The 16,421-nt window shown below is 35.8% G+C and overlaps 1 pseudogene; it reads left to right on the forward strand.

Annotated features, from left to right (window-relative positions):
- Window positions 1-15,729: 15,729 nt before the first annotated feature.
- Window positions 15,730-15,850, forward strand: LOC121973871 (annotated as a pseudogene).
- Window positions 15,851-16,421: the final 571 nt, after the last annotated feature.

The raw sequence follows: 16,421 nt of genomic DNA on the forward strand, positions 1-16,421 counted from the left end.
AATGCGAAGGAGCAAAAGAGGATATTCTTACCAAGGCACTTGAAACTCAGGAATATTCTAGGCGTGTCCGGGGTATCGGAGGTCATATCAACCCAACAATCTATTTCAATGTTGGTAGAACAAGGAAGAAATATGATGTTACCCTAGATATAATCGCTGAGCATAAAAGGGAGCTGAAGGAGGCGAAGATGCAAATTTTAGAACAAGATGTACGCATCCAAAAACTTGAAGCATTAATGCATAAAAGGGGTGCATGGGACAATTCAATTGATGACAAAGGCAGTTGCTCGGTGAAGTTTCATCAGAAGAATATTGAAGAAGATGACGTACAGATTGTGGGTAAAGACGAAGTTTTACAGGTAAAATACAAGTTATAGTGATATTCATTATTATTATAGCATTATAAACTAAATATAATCAACATGCTTTTTTTAATATTTTAGGGTCAATCAGTTGCATTGACATTGGAATCTTGCTCAAATATTGCTGCATATGGTACAATTGTTTGTTTCAATGGCATGGAAAAAATGCTTCATGGTATTCCATTTCCCAAGAATTGCATTCGAGTCTCCATTGATCAAGCAGTGGACAAATCCGCTCCTTTGCCATATCCAATTCCAAGTGAATGTGAAGTAATTGGTGATGCCATAGGAACTGTTGTGGCTTGGCCTGAACAACAGATTGTGAAGCAAGATGAGGTATATGAGATATTATATTTCTAATTATATTGTCACTTTATTATTATATTTCTAATTATATTGCCACTTTATTATTATTCAACCTAGCTATCTAACTTGTTTATATTTGAAATTATTAGAAGCCTAGAAGGAAGAAGTTTGAACGAAAAAAATCAAAACCTACTTTGTCAACAAGTGTCCCAAGAGCATTACATATGTTATATTGTTATAGTAAGCATGCTCTAGATGGAGGAAAATGTATATCAATGTGCTTAGATAATGAAGTGTTTGATGAAGATTGTGAACTTTTTCTTGACCTTGAGGACATCAATTCTTTGTATCATTTGGAGTCAATTTCAGGAAATTTGATCGTTGCCTACATATGGTAAGTAAGTTTATTTAAGCAATTTCAGCAACTTTTTCATCACATGTTTGCTTCCCAATTTTAGCAACTTATTATGGTTTATTGTTACAATTTCACCAACTTATTATGAGTGATCATTATTTTTTAATCCACATGATTGTTTTGTATCTAAATTTTATTATTTAGTATCTAAATATTATTTTCTCGGTTGCAACTGCATTGCTTTACTTATGCTGGGAAATTACTGCATTGCTTTATGTTTGTTGGGAAATTCTAATATCTAGCAAGACAGAAAATCCCTGATTTGAACTGCAAGAAGTTTACTAATATTGTTGTGTGAACAAGTTTACTCTTGAAAAATTCAACTTCTAGTAATTTTCTCATACCATGTTATTCTCATTAAGTTAATAGTTCATCATTTCTATTGAGAGGTTTACTAATATCAATTGATGTGGTACACTTTACATAAATATAGCTCATTCATTTTCAACCGGCCCTTAATGTTTGCCTTCTGCCATTTGTTCTTCTAGACAGGAAGTACTTTGCTCATATCTTTTTTCTTGTATATTTTTAAGTATCTTAAATGTGCTTGTCCTCAAGAAATAAAAGAATTTGCATGTATACATTTCTGGTATGTTTAATATGCAAGACTATTCATAGTAAGTTCTCATGTATGGATGTTACTATCATCAGCCATAACTTAGTGTTATGAGTGATCATTATTTTTTCCAACTTATTATGAGTGTTTTGTATCTAAATTTTATTATTTAGTATCTAAATATTTTTTTTCTTTGCAATGATAGGTGTTTGTATAAAAAGATGGTGAAAGATACCAAGACAAAGAAATTCAGATTTATGAATCCTCACAAACTCCCATATCTGGCAAAAACGGCACAAGACAAATCAGTTAAGCTTGAAACCCTGAATCAAAGGGCAACTCTTTTAGCAGATAAGCTGACAAGTGCATCAACAGATCAACTAGTGTTAGTGCCATGTAATGTCGGGTAAGCAAGAAGTAAAACATCACTTTCAATTGCTTCCTTTCGATAATTTATTCAATTTTATGATCTAATCCTATGTATTTGCCTAGTTTCCATTGGAATCTTAGTGTTATTGAACCTTACAAGGATGCTATTTACCTGCTGGATTCCCTAAGTTGCCGCATTCGCGATGATGATTCAAAATACGTAATGGAAATGTGAGTTCAGATTTCTTTTAGTAAATATTTATTATAATAAAAATCTTATTTAACAAATATTCTTAACGTATGAAGGGCCTTAAAATTGTTTAATTCAACCAAGAGAAGGAAAGGTAGGAAAAATGTTAAGTGGGAAGTAGTTAAGGTATGTGTACTTTTGGTTAACATATATTGTAATGTGTATAATTTTCATTAACAATTTGACTCTAATTACTATATATAGGCTCCTCAACAACCGGATGCGAAACAATGTGGTTTTTTTGTGATGCGATTTATGAGAGAAATTATTGAAGAAGTTGAGACTATTGAGAGAGATTCGCTGCAATCAATAGTAACATTATTTAGCTTATCTCAAATTATTTGACATAAACTATTTAAAATTGCAAAGTGATCAGTGTTGATTATTTTTTCCATTAACATAAATTGTGTATGCTCACAGTTCACAAAAATAGGGTACTCTCGTGAACAAATTGATGAGGTTCGGTCCGAGTTGGCGGAGTGCATACAAGATCATATTTATGAATAGGTATGGAATGATAGTTGCCATAATTCTATTTAGATTTAAGTTCATGGAATGGTGGTTTTTTTTGGTGGAATTATAGTTAATGCCAATTTTTTTGATGCAGTGCATAGTTACCAGATCGACCTTGAGCAGTTGACCCCAAAGAAAAGTTGTCACTGAAGTTTAAAAACTTGTGAAAATTTTTAGTGAATGATGATGTTTTGTGAATGATGATGTTTTGGAAAAATTGTCACTTAGGTGAAAGGATGTTTTCTGGATTAATATACAAGTACAAAGCACTATATTATATGTTATTCTGTAAAGTTCTGTCAGTGTAAATTATCTAGTTTCTTTATCTAGCTTTTGTTCCACTATTGGGTTTGTTTTTCTAATAATTACTCGTGCAGCAAAATACTGAGCAAGAAGCTGTAGATCTTATAATCAGGTAAAGTAGAAAAAGTTAACTACTTCATTATGCTTTCATCTTAGTATTTGTATATTTGATTTGTCTTCTTTGAACCAGCTTCAAGTCAAAAAGCCAGATCCTCTAGATAGCTGTTAAAAATAAGGTATTATTTGGTTTGTCAGTGATCTTAATATTTGGTAATATTTGGTCTTTGATGCTCACGACAGAGTTCCAACGCTGCATGATTACCTTGTTCAAGCATATTGCTCGCTGCCTCAGTAGCTCGCATTTTCAGGTTTGTTTCATCATTGATATTCCTTCTTTTTAGTGTTCTATATTAAAAGGAAATACTAACTGTCGATGAGATTGTTATCCTCTTGCTTGAACATGAACCAAAGTATATAAATTTGACCTTTTGATCTGAAAGTATAAAAAAGTTAATTGGATACTAGTTTTTTATTTTTTTTTGCAGTTGCATTTGTTGTATTTTCATATGTTTCTCAGTGAACTTCTAAACAATTCTTTTTTCATTAATTTATTAAGGCTTATTATAAGTTTCAGTTTGATGGTGCAAATTGTTTTCTTTTGTAATCCATCTGTTTCTTCTTTGGTTTAGGAAAGTTGAAGTGAATCCCTTGATAGCTGTTTCATAGGTTTGTTCCATTATTTTCCAGTATGTACTGGAATCACTATCAATAGCCCTCAAGGACTGTTTACAACCTTGCAATCAAATTAATTGGACTTATAATCTAATGTATGGTCATCTGGAGCATGAATATTGGAGGATTCATGAATGACTCTTCGGATGATGAATGTATGTCATTTAATATTGGTTCATGTATTTATTTAGATACATCTTGAGTATTCCTATAAATACCCTATGTATTTAACAATTCAAAGATGAAGAAAATCAAGTAGTTGAACACTAACACTTGGACGCCAACATTTTTGAGTTGGCGCCTAGATTTGACCATCTAATGCAGACACGGCTAAAGGATCAACTTCTATGAACACCCTTAATAACTTATACAGATATTTGTGAACAATTAGGTTGGTGGCTATCATTTATCCTCCCTTTTTGTTGTTTTTTCCATGTACCCAATGCAGCTTTCATTTCAAAGGTTCCAAGCTGATGAACAAGGATGGGTGGACACAATCAAGTCAGTGCGATTTGGAGGAGCTGTCAGGATTAGTACCATGGATTGGCTTGGGCAATCTCAATATTTGCGTCAAACTGTCTTCTGGCCTTCCCTATCATCTGCAGTATCTGAGGTATACTATGCACATTTACCGTGAATTTTCCTTATTGAGCTTGGGCTAGTGACGGTTACGAATGTATTTTATTTCAAGAACCGTATAAGCAAGTGTTTGTGCATCTAGTTTTATAACAATGCACTTCGTATCTTTGATCTAAAAAGCTTCTGAAACAAGTCATCTTCTCCAAGCATGCCCTGGTCAACATGCTAGTCACCTACTGGAGTCATTTCCTCGATGGCACGGATGAATACCTGAAATCCATCCTCTACTCCACCATTCTTTGCCACTCCTCAAGCCGAAACAACTGCAAAGGTAGAGTCAACATCAAGTATTACATTGTGCCTGGCTACAAGAAGACCGGGGCCGCAAAATCCAATAAAGACAGGTCAAACATCAAGTAGCATTTTGTAACTTATTCCTCTTAGGTTATATGCTTGGTTAATATATATGCTTAGAACTTGTAAAGACAGGTCAAACATTAATATGCTTGGTTAATATATCCATCTACAACACTCCCGCTTTTTCCTCTAAATATGATTTTCATTTAGCACAGAACTAATGCCAATTTTTTTATTTTGATGCAGTGTTTAAAGAGCTTGAGTAGAAGTTGGCCCTAAAGAAAACTTGTCAGTTACGATATAAACACACTTACGGTATGAATTACATGTATATATAACATTGACATATTATTTAGTACGAGATTTACATGTATGAAAGTTTTCATACAAAATTTCTTGATTGCCTACAACCCAGGTGTGCTGATGACAAGTTGAAGAAGATGGCTCTAAGAGTGATAGCTGAAAGCCTTTCAGAAGAAGAGATTGCTGGACTTAAAGAAGCAATTCCATGCGATGGACACCAACAACAGTGGTTAGTCAATGATGAGGTTTTGTAAAACTTGTGTGTTTGAAAAATTATTGTCATGAAGTTAAGGATAACTTGTATGATACAAATTTAATTTGTGGATCAATATGTATACATTTTGTTTGTATAATATAAAGTTTTATTTATTTGTTAAATAGTCTTATTATAAAAATGATTGTGGTTGTGGATATTCAATTATATGTAAATTTTGAGTATTTTTATAATTTTGCTATTTTAAGAAAACACTATTTTTTATAAATTTAAAAAGACAACGTTTTTAAGTAATAAAAGACAACGCTTAAAAAACAATGTCTTTGAGACCAACCACAACGCTTTTAAAGCGTTGTCTTTGATATGTGCATTTTTACAACAGCATCTTTAACAACGCTTTTTAAGAACGAATAGACAACGCTTAAAAAGCGTTGTCTTTGTGACCAACCACAACGCTTTTAAAGCGTTGTCTTTGATATGTGCATTTTTACAACAGCATCTATAACAACGCTTTTTAAGAACGAAAAGACAACGCTTAAAAAGCGTTGTCTTTGTGACCAACCACAACGCTTTTAAAGCGTTGTCTTTGATATGACTTTCTACAACACCATCTACAACATCACTTTTTAAGTACATACGACAACGCCAAAAAAGCGTTGTTGTTTAGCTTTTTTCTTGTAGTGGAGGCCCTATATGGGAGGAGATATAGATCTCCTATATGCTAGTACTAAGGCGATGAAAAGAAAGAAATGAGACTCCAGACAGATATTATCGAGGACACCACCAAAGCTATTCAGAACATTCGCTAGAGGATAGAAACTGCTCAGAGCCGGCAAAAGAGCTATGCGGATGTGCGTCGTAGACCACTAGAATTTGATGTGGGGGATTTAGTGTTCCTCAAAGTAGCTTCTATGAAAGGAGTAATGAGGTTTGGAAAGAAGGAAAAGTTGAGTCCATGTTATGTGGGGTTATACCGGATCACCAGAAGGGTTGGCAAGGTAGCGTATGAGCTAGAACTACCTCAGGAAATGTCAACCATTCATAATGTATTCCATGTATCAATGCTGAAGAAGCATGTTCCCGATGTGAATCAAGTGATAGAGTCACAGACGGTACAAGTTCAAGAGGACCTCAGTTAGGAAAGTCGACCTATTCAGATAATAGATCGAGGAGTTAAGAAGTTGAGGAACAAAGAGATACCGTTAGTAAAAGTGCTGTGGCAAAGTCAATAGCATGAAGAAGTAACATGGGAACACGAGGATGATATGAGACAGAAGTATCTACAACTGTTCTGAGTTCGAGGATGAACTTTTTATAAGGTATGGGGAATTTAACACCCGTAAATTCCCTTTATTTTTACAACGCCCAAAAAGAAATAGAAGAGAAAAGAAATAAAAATATATGCATAAAGGGTCCGGGCTAGGATTTGAATCGTAGACCTCTTGCTTGAGATTTGTTTAGGTAGCCATTAGGTGGTGGTAAAGCATCACATGAGCAATATGAAACAATTCCTTATATGTGGAGTATGTACAAAGAGATGCTCCAACCACCACTTAGTATAAAAGGGGTTTGATGAGATTAAAACCTAATGTTCCGCCTCCTTTTTCCTCTCTAGCTGAATCCTCTTCTCCCTTCCTTCAAGTTTCGGCCAAGGAAACCTAGGGCTCCAAGTCATAAAGCTTTCAAAGGACGGAATCTAAGGGGAAGGTTCTCCCAAGGAGGTAGGACGCAAAAGGAGGGCAACCCGGGGATTAAGGAATATGAGGGAGGATTTTGGGGTCTTCCTTGCACCTTATAATCATAAGATCTAGCAAAAAGATGTAAGTATCTCTCACTTGCAGTATGAGTAGCTTCATTAATACATCTTACGATATGTTTTAAACGTGTTGCATGTTAAAGGAGATAGATGCTATGATATGTAAGATGCCCTGTAAAGTTTTGGGATTAAGAGCATGCTTAAATCATCTTGGTTTACTTCCCATTAAGTTTTGGGACTAAGAAGTATAACCAAGTGCCTATAGTGCTTCCCTATAAGTACGGGGTAGTTAAGCACACATAAGGAGTTTGGTTAAATGCTAAGCAAGTACAAGTACAAGAAATTAATAGCTAAAAGGAAGTATTTTACTTTAGAAAGACATGTACTAGACACAAGGTCCTTGGGTGGGCTCCTAGATCGTCCCTAGGCTCCTAGACCGCCAAGTAGTACCTTAATGGGTTCAGGATTTGCTACCTTGCATCGTATTAAGGATGCGCGCAAAAGTGTACAATGTCGGGCCCAAGAAAGTGATTATTATTTTCACTATTATGTAAAATAAAGTTTTAAACTTCATGGTTTTCTTTGTGGCAGTTTCCTAAGTTGAGAATTTGAGTTATGTAGTGCAGTAGTGATAAACTCAATAATATGCCAAGATGACTGTTTTTATTCCATTACTAGAATGGGTTTTGTGTTGATGGTTTGCATGATAAACTTGTTTGAAAATACATGTCATGTACATATTTCCGAAGTACAGTTTTAGTGTGAACTACTGGCAAAAGCATGTTTACAATGTTGCATTTTTCTTCAAGCAGTTTAAAAAGCATGTCTTCTTTTAATGTATCGTTTTGTGAGTAGTTAGTACTTACTAAGCATCCGCTTATAGATTGCATTTCCTTATACTGTAGATAAAGGTAAAGGAAAGCTCGAGTAGGAGGAGGCAGCAGGAGTAGTGCTTGGGGGTGTGTGTGGCGGAACAATGGAAAGAGATTCGAGAATTGTTAATTTGGGGAACATGTAGAACTTTAGTTTTGTTTCTTCTCTCCGCTTTACCTATGATACTGACACTAACTGGTTGGGAATGAATTTTACGGCTTGGTAGAATTTTGAATGGCAAGTGAAAGTGAAAAAGAGGAGAAAAAGTTTTTCCGGCGAATAAAGGGGATCCTCTGCACGGCCCGTGGCACGACCGTGTGGAAGCACACGACTGTGCCCTTCCTCCTCTCGGCCAAAGGTGACACGACCGTGTGGAAGCACACGGTCGTGCCCTTCCTCCTCTCGGCCAATGCTACACGGCTGTGTGATTCCACACGGTCGTGTCTCTCCTTCTCTCGGCCGAAGTGACACGGTCGTTTGGGTTCACACGACCATGCCCCATCCATGCTCTACCAAGGGTCACGGTCGTGCGACCCTCACACAGTCGTGCCCTGTGACAGTTGAGAGTGTAATGCCTATCCGAGCCACACGACCCAGACCCACTAGAAGCTTCAGACTCCCTTCGGTCGTACGTGGCTGCAAGTCATGTCCTACCAGTCATAACATGTTAGAATAGATCTATGGACTAAGTAGCATGTAACAGGTAAGAATGCTGAAAATTTAAGATGTACAAGGAAAGAGTAACGTTTGTCCTGTGGCTTAAGGGTATCAGAGCTTAAGGGCGGGCGTTACACTTACACCGTACACAAGGGCATAAAATCATTCCATTTATGTTAGCATTAGAAAATGCAAATTGTAAGAAACACTCAACTCCATTTCTATACTCCTCAGTTTGTCTCGGTAAAACCATCCAACTCTTATCTATAAGGATTCTAAAAAAAAATTTATTCAAATAAGTTTAACATTATATATAAATTGAAAAATTTTATCATGATAGAGGTAATGGAAGTGAAATGCATGTCTAGATAGTATAATCTTTATTTTAAAATGTGCTCTGGAACTATTTTATAAAGCAAGGTATATTGTTAGGGAATAGTATATCCTATGATGCACAATAGGAAGAATTCATGGTGAAGTAAAATTGAAGAACCATAAATTTTAAAAATATATTACATTTCCTAATATAATTACCACAGCCAAACAAATCAAAATTAAACATTGTAATTAAGCCAACTTGATCACTGATAAAACTCGAGCACATTATTAAAGTGATATTTTGTTGGTTAATGGTATAAGCAAAACAAAACAAAAAAAAATTAAGATATAGAAAACCTAAATCTCTATCAAAAAATTTTTATCCTAATTATTAGAAAGAGAGGGAGAAACAAGAAAGGATTAGTAATAAATCAATTAATGATGTCATCAAAGGATCCATATAATTTGTCCTTGATATCCATAACGCTCATAAGCCAAGAACAAGATAACAGAATAATGATCTAAATATAACAAACAGATTTAAACAAAAAATATAAATTTGACTTCCGATTAGGTAACAAAGATATCCAAAACACAACAAAAGAAATTATTGTCATAAACACAGGAAGATACCATACATAGAGATAGTAGGCAAAAGGTCAAAACCATCACAAATCAGTGCATTAGACAAAAACAAAATAACGTGTTTAGCAGGTTAGTTTAGCATTAGAGACAAATCAGGGACTTCCGATTGTTTACATGCACAAATGCAGGTTAGTTGGAACCAAATTCAGAAGATAATAACATTACGGTGCTGGATTTATAATTCTCCTAAAACAAATGAAAAATAGGAGGAAAATTTTGAACATGTTCAGCAGAACAGATTACTCTACTTACACATAAATGTAACATTAAGCAAAATAAAACAAAACAAAATCTGCAAAACCTAGAAACAAGAGAGGATTAGCACATACACAAACCTAAGAAGATGAAGTGTGGATTCGGTGCGTTCCTGGAAAATGCAGCAAAGGTTTGTGTGAGCGGCGGCTTGCGGCGTGAGAAAGAAATGCGGCTGTCTGCAAAAAATAGAAATCTTGTGCGTCGTGACCGAGAGGTGTGGCGTAGGGAAAAGAGGAAATCTAAGGACAATGAATCAAATGAGTGAAAAGCAAAACCTTGCCGTGTTCGCGCTGTGTGAGGAAGAAGTTCAACGTAGGAGAAAGAGGTCTGTACGATTGGCGACTTGTGGCGTGCGACTTAGAGAAAAGAGGAGATCGATCGAAGGAGACTTGCGGCATGCGACGTAAGGAAAAGAGGAGATCGATCGAAGGAGAATGAGCTCGATCAACTTGACTTGGTCGTGTGCGTAACAGAGGTGTTGTGCGAAAAGAAACCTAGCGGCGTGAGGAAAAAGATCGGCACAGGGAAAATGATGGAGTTAAGTGTTTTAATTAAGTTACGTTAACCCAACATATACTTATAAATTAAACTAATTGTTCCAATATCAATAATGACATTTATTAAAACTGTCATAAGAAAGGGTTTAATATGTTATTTAATTTTTTTTTTGGTTTTTGATAAATGTCACTATAAGGTGTTTATTATGATACTTATAAATAAATATCGTCAAGATAATGTCACAATAAATTAATTTTCTTGTAGTGATTGAACCTATACTCACAGATAAAGTTTATCTATTGGATAAACGTTGTGTCCACATCAGCATTATCAGTCGATCGGAGAGGTTTTTAGTCAACCAAAGTAGTGTTATTTCTGCATCGACATGATCTCTAAAAAGGAGGCTTGAGGAACTTGTTTAGGGCATCAAAAAAATTCTCTGACTTTTCTGTCTATCGTCATTGTGCTCTTCGTGTTCTTCTATGACAACTTGCTGCAACCGTGCGCTTCAACTTCGATCGGAAACCCTATAAGCTTTATTATTTGTTGTCATATCTTTTTTAGCTTTTGCACTTCAATTTTAGATTTTCTTTTAGGTTTCTCCACCACAAGAAATTTCTTGAAAAGGAGATTTAATTTTAAATAGGAATCAGTTTTTTATTTTAATTGTGTGAGTCGATATGTGCTCACGATTGCTTCAAGTTCTTGCATGCTTTGCTTAACATTCTATTAGACGTTGCATGCATGTTCAACATTTTGTTAGATTTGCATGCTTGATGTGCTAAGTCTTTACTTGCTATTAGCAGTCGAATATTGTATGCTAAATTTAGTTTTGGATATTGCAATCTTATGTGCTAACTTCATTACATTGTATATTGTGTTTAATTGATGGTGTTTGGTTACGTTAGTATTTTTATTCCGCTGGGTACTTAGATGTTTGTTAGTTTAGAATTTGTCTATCTCTTGTAAAATTTATGAAACGTCCTTTGATGCTTGTTAGTTTAGAATTTGTCTATCACTTTTAAAATTTACGAAACGTTGTCCCCCACTACTGCGTTAAATTAGATCCTACACTTTTCTCCTTTTCCATTTGTCAACATCCGTCAACATCCTATAGCCTTCGTTCCTATATAAGGAACAAGCTCCTAACTTGTTAGGATATCAATAGCTACATCACAACCACAAGATAACACACAAAACGAACATTCAATCACTAAAATAGTACTAGTCTTAATGTTATTCATATAAATCTACAAAACAGTGAAAATAATGTCGCAGATAGTAAAATAACATACTTGAATAAAAATGCATATGACAATAACAACAATGACATGAATGTTAGTTCTTTTAAAATCTAAGTCGTATAAATTTTAGACAACTGAAATAAGAATTTGTATAGAAAAATAAAAACAAAAAAAATCTAATTTACTTTAAATTTACACTGCATCACTATCTTTTTGTTATTGTTGGGGCACCACATTAAACTTATATTTTAAAGTATGACTAAGTTTAAAGTATGTGTTGTACTGATAAATGTTGACAAGTGTATAGGTACAGATTACTTGACAAGAGGTGAAGTCCTGATTAGGAACTAGGCAATGACTAAATCTTAGTGGGACTAGACAAATGAATTGGTCTGGTTGGACCCATGCAGAGGTAAAGAACTAGCAGATTAGGCGGTAGAAAACCTAGTTAGGAATCAGATAAGGAAACTATAAATAGAAACTAGGTGAATTCAAGTCCAAGATGAGTTGATTGGAGCTGAGATCTTGACACTTATGTCCAACCAAGTACATTGCAAATGGCATTAGTGTTGGTTGTTTTTTTTTTTTTTTTTGATAAATGCTAATGAATCAAGTGATACCAACCTTCCATACAATGGAAAGACATATTTTGTCCCTTCCAAGTCTATCAGTGCCCTTCCTAATTGTGAGAAAGAAGTGTATAACACTGCTAAGGTAATATTTAGGCATCTTTTGAAAAACTAACATGTTTGTAATTGATGATACATTTAACATTTGTAACAAAATATGCGAGAGATATTCATGAGAAGTGAAGTTATTACTTATAAATAAATCAAACTTAGTCACCTCTTTCAATGTTGAGAGATAATTAGATTTTTATTCTTAAAGTCTACTCTCCGTGAAAGCAGGTGAATGTGTAGAATCATTACGCACATAAGATGGGAGTAAATCATGTGGTTTTAAAAAACTTATCTTTTATTGTTTTGAAAATGAGTACACAGCAGAATTAAAAACAAAATCAGAAAACACAAGTACACGATCGATTACTTGGTTCAAAGTCTCTGCCGACTCCTAATTTAAGACCCATGATCCCTTGAATCATATCAATGAGTAATCCACTATAAAACTCTTCTGAAACCACCAGAAGAGGGAATCAAGTACAATAGAAAACTATGGACAAGTGTAACAATCTACACTTTCTTTTATGCAGTAATTAAGCACTTAATTAAATCTTTTGTTACCCAACACATGAAGATTATCGAATCGAGTTCGGTGTCGGACGACTTCTCAACAGTAGTAGGGCGTAGTAGCATCACAGTACAGCGGGAGGATGAAGTCAGAGCAGCCGAAAACTCGAAAGGCCACGTATTGAAGTTGTGTAGAATGCTTGCCCGTCACAGTACACCAGAATCTTCCTAGCAATAACGGCTAATGATCAAAGCGTTGTCATGGGACACTTGATAGTGGGTGTCCCCGTCATAGATAATGCTAGGGTATTTGATAGTGGGTGTCCAACAGCTTGTTGTTGAGCCAACCTTTGCACTTTTGCCGCCACTAGTAGTCAAAATCCAATTACGACAAGGTGACGATTGTGAGCTTTCTAGCGTCTTCAATGTCCATACTGCATAATCAGGTGTACTTCCCATAGATGACACCAAATTTGTTCCTATCTATAGTCAGTGAAGATAGACACCTGATGAGATGGAGTGTATGATAATCTCAAGAAGACCTTGAATGAGATGAGTCTCCAGCTGTGAGGGAGCCTACCATGTCACAGGGAGGGGTCCCTGGTGCAGTTACTTCAACGATCCAGTTAGTGAGGGGGTTGAGTGAGGGTAATCAAAGAACAGTGATGATGAATAATGAATAGCAACTGGAAAAACTTACTTGCGTGAGGAAAGGATCCATGTTTATAGTGTTGTTTCTCTTAGCTCACATAACAAGGCGTATTTCTATAATAAGACCTACCATACTGTCATACTGTCCAAATTTTACCAAGCAATTTTTGCGTACAACTGGTGGCTATACAAAGAATACCCCAGTGATTCTCTGATGGCGACCATTATGCATGGCGTTAAAAGGCCTATCGGGTCGATGGGTTGACGGGTTGTTATCCTGTAATGGTGGTCCTTTTAGGGCTTTTAGGACTTAATGGACTTTGATGATGTTCCTGCAGTGGCCCTAACCTTTGATGATATCCGATTGGACCTCACTCCCAAACAAGTCCGATCGGATAAAAGGCACTCGGTACTAACTAGTACAGTTTAGATGGATTTTGACGGCTCAATCTATCCGACGATTGCCTTCTATTCAGCCAGAATGTAGTGCATGAAAAAAAGGGATAATTAAAGCATTAATACGTGTAAGTAATTAATGTATAAATAAGTTAACAAACTCGACCTGATTGGCTAGCAATCCGACCTGACTTATCCTTTTAAATACATGTTTTACTTCCCCTCCCCTCACCTTGGTAGTCGCCGACCACCCCCATCCAAATCCTAGCAACTTCGGAGTAGATAGAGGAAGAACCCCGTCGAAACGATTAAGATCGTCTTTCCCTACGTCTCGCTAGTCATCTCCCATACACAAAAACATCAAGGCAAGTTCTCTTTTGATGGTTTTTGATATTTACTGCACCATATAGATCGTAGCATAATATTTTGATTTACGTCGTAAGATTTTCTATTCCGATTTTATTGCACTACATGGATTATATTCACTTTTCGCTATGTTTCTATTTTTCTCTCGCGCTACATGGATTATAAATGCGGAAGCATGCATAGTACATAGTATAACGAGATAGATTAAGGATGAGGGAGTTAAATTGACGTACAATTGCTTTACTCTTTAATTCTTTTGAACGTGGTACATCTTGACTTGCCTTGTTTGATCATATAGGAAGAATTATTAATTTGATCGCATTGTTTTATATTAGTTGTTGCATGCAGAATTTTGTAGCTCAGCAGGTTATTGCATTGTTTTATATTAATTGCAGGTATGCAAAAATTTGGTGGTTCAAAAAGGTTATGAATACACATGCACTTTGATAATTGGTCTAGTAGTATAGTCATGTAATATCAATCTTTGAAACGACACTGAAATTACCGGCTTCATACATCTTTTGTTATTTCGGTGCATTATATGTTATCTAAAAGTTATGTCGTTACTAGTTGGTTTAGCTAGATATACTGCTAGGTTTCGGCTTGGCCATTTTATTCAAAATAGTATTAACTTTTTTTTTCTCAATATGCTGAGGTCCTGGCTCGATGAATCTTAATATGTTTCCGAGTGGTTGAAATTGTTAAAAGGTCAATACAATAAATTAGTTTTTTTTATAGCTTTCTAAACATGTTTAATTTAATAATGTAATCAGTATGAAATTATGTGATCGATAGAGGAATCCAGTTTAAGAAGGGTCCGGTGAATCTTACTAAAATAGAGGGATCAGGGGATCTGACTTAAGAAGGGTCCGATGAACGTTACTGAGACAGAGGGGTTAGGGGATTCAGCTTAAAAAGGTTCCATGAACCTTACCGAAGTAGAGAGGTTAGGGGATCCGACTTAAGAAGAGTCCAATGAACCTTACCAACCTATTACTAGGTAAATATTTGGCCAAATGATCAAAGGTTAAGGTATAAAGTAAATACGTTTGATGATCTGTATTCTTGTAATTTACAAGTCTTACAAATAAAATAAAAGACAACGAAGGTTAAATATTGAAGGTAAATATACGGAAAAATTTTGAGGTTCATGAAACTAATGCTAGAAGTTACTCCTGGTTAAGTATGACTTAAAAGTTTAGATGATACTATTCATATCACCAAGGTGCGCCTTCCTTTTTGGAAGCTCAAATTTAATAACTCCAAAGTTAAGCGTGCTTAACTTAGAGAAATCTGAGGATGGGTGACCTCTTGGGAAGTTTTCCAGGGTGCATGCGAGTGAGGACAAAGCACGCTGAAAGGACCTCCGGTGGTATGTGGAGCTAGTCGTCAACCCGATGGGCAATTCAAGTGGCATGCTCGGTTTTGTTCGGGTGGGGCCCGTCTCCTCGGATGGACCTAGTGGCTAGCGTATGAGGTGTTGCAACCATGAAGTCTAGGGTTCGAATCTCGGCAAAGCTGAGGTAAATGTATCCCTTATGTGTTAATCACTATTTTAAAGGCTAGTAGCTGCCCGTGATTTACCTCCTTCGTGTTGGCTCTGGGACGGTTGGCGAGGGCGTTGGGGTGCGATCATACCAGCACTAATGCACTGGATCCCATCAAAACTCCGAAATTAAGCGTGCTTGGGCGAGAGCAGTACTAGGATGGGTGACCCCTTAGGGAGATTCTGGGATTTGTTTGTGGTGTGATTCGTGGTTACACAACGAGGACGTTGTGTGTTTAAGTGGGGGTGATTGTAATGCCCCGGTTCTAAGATTCTGGTTAAGTATGGCTTAAAAGGTTAGATGATACTATCTATATCACCAAGGTACACCTTCCTAAAATCTAAGTCGTATGAATTTTAGACAACTGAAATAAGAATTTTATAGAAAAATAAGAACAAAAAGATCTAGTTTTATCAAAAGCATGATATAACAAAATAATACAGAACCTGATTGCAAGTCATCTTTGTTCTATAATCATCGGTTTGATCCCTGTAGAAGAAGATGCATCAAAAAGTAGAAGGAAAGTCTTCTAAGGGGTTTAGGGTTGACGACACCGAAAAGTTCCAAGTCAATGGACAACCAAGAGCTCTGTCAAAATTCCCCTAAACCCTTGGGAACCTCCCCTTTATTTAGGAATTTAATCTGTTATTAGCCCATAAATAGTATATTGGGCTAAAGGATTTTACACATTGAACTCGCATCAAATAATTCGAAATCTAATAAACATAAGTTAGATCACTTTAAAGGGTTTAGATTGTACTCACATTTT

Source organism: Zingiber officinale, chromosome 4A (genome assembly GCF_018446385.1).
Source record: "Zingiber officinale cultivar Zhangliang chromosome 4A, Zo_v1.1, whole genome shotgun sequence".
NCBI lineage: Eukaryota > Viridiplantae > Streptophyta > Magnoliopsida > Zingiberales > Zingiberaceae > Zingiber > Zingiber officinale.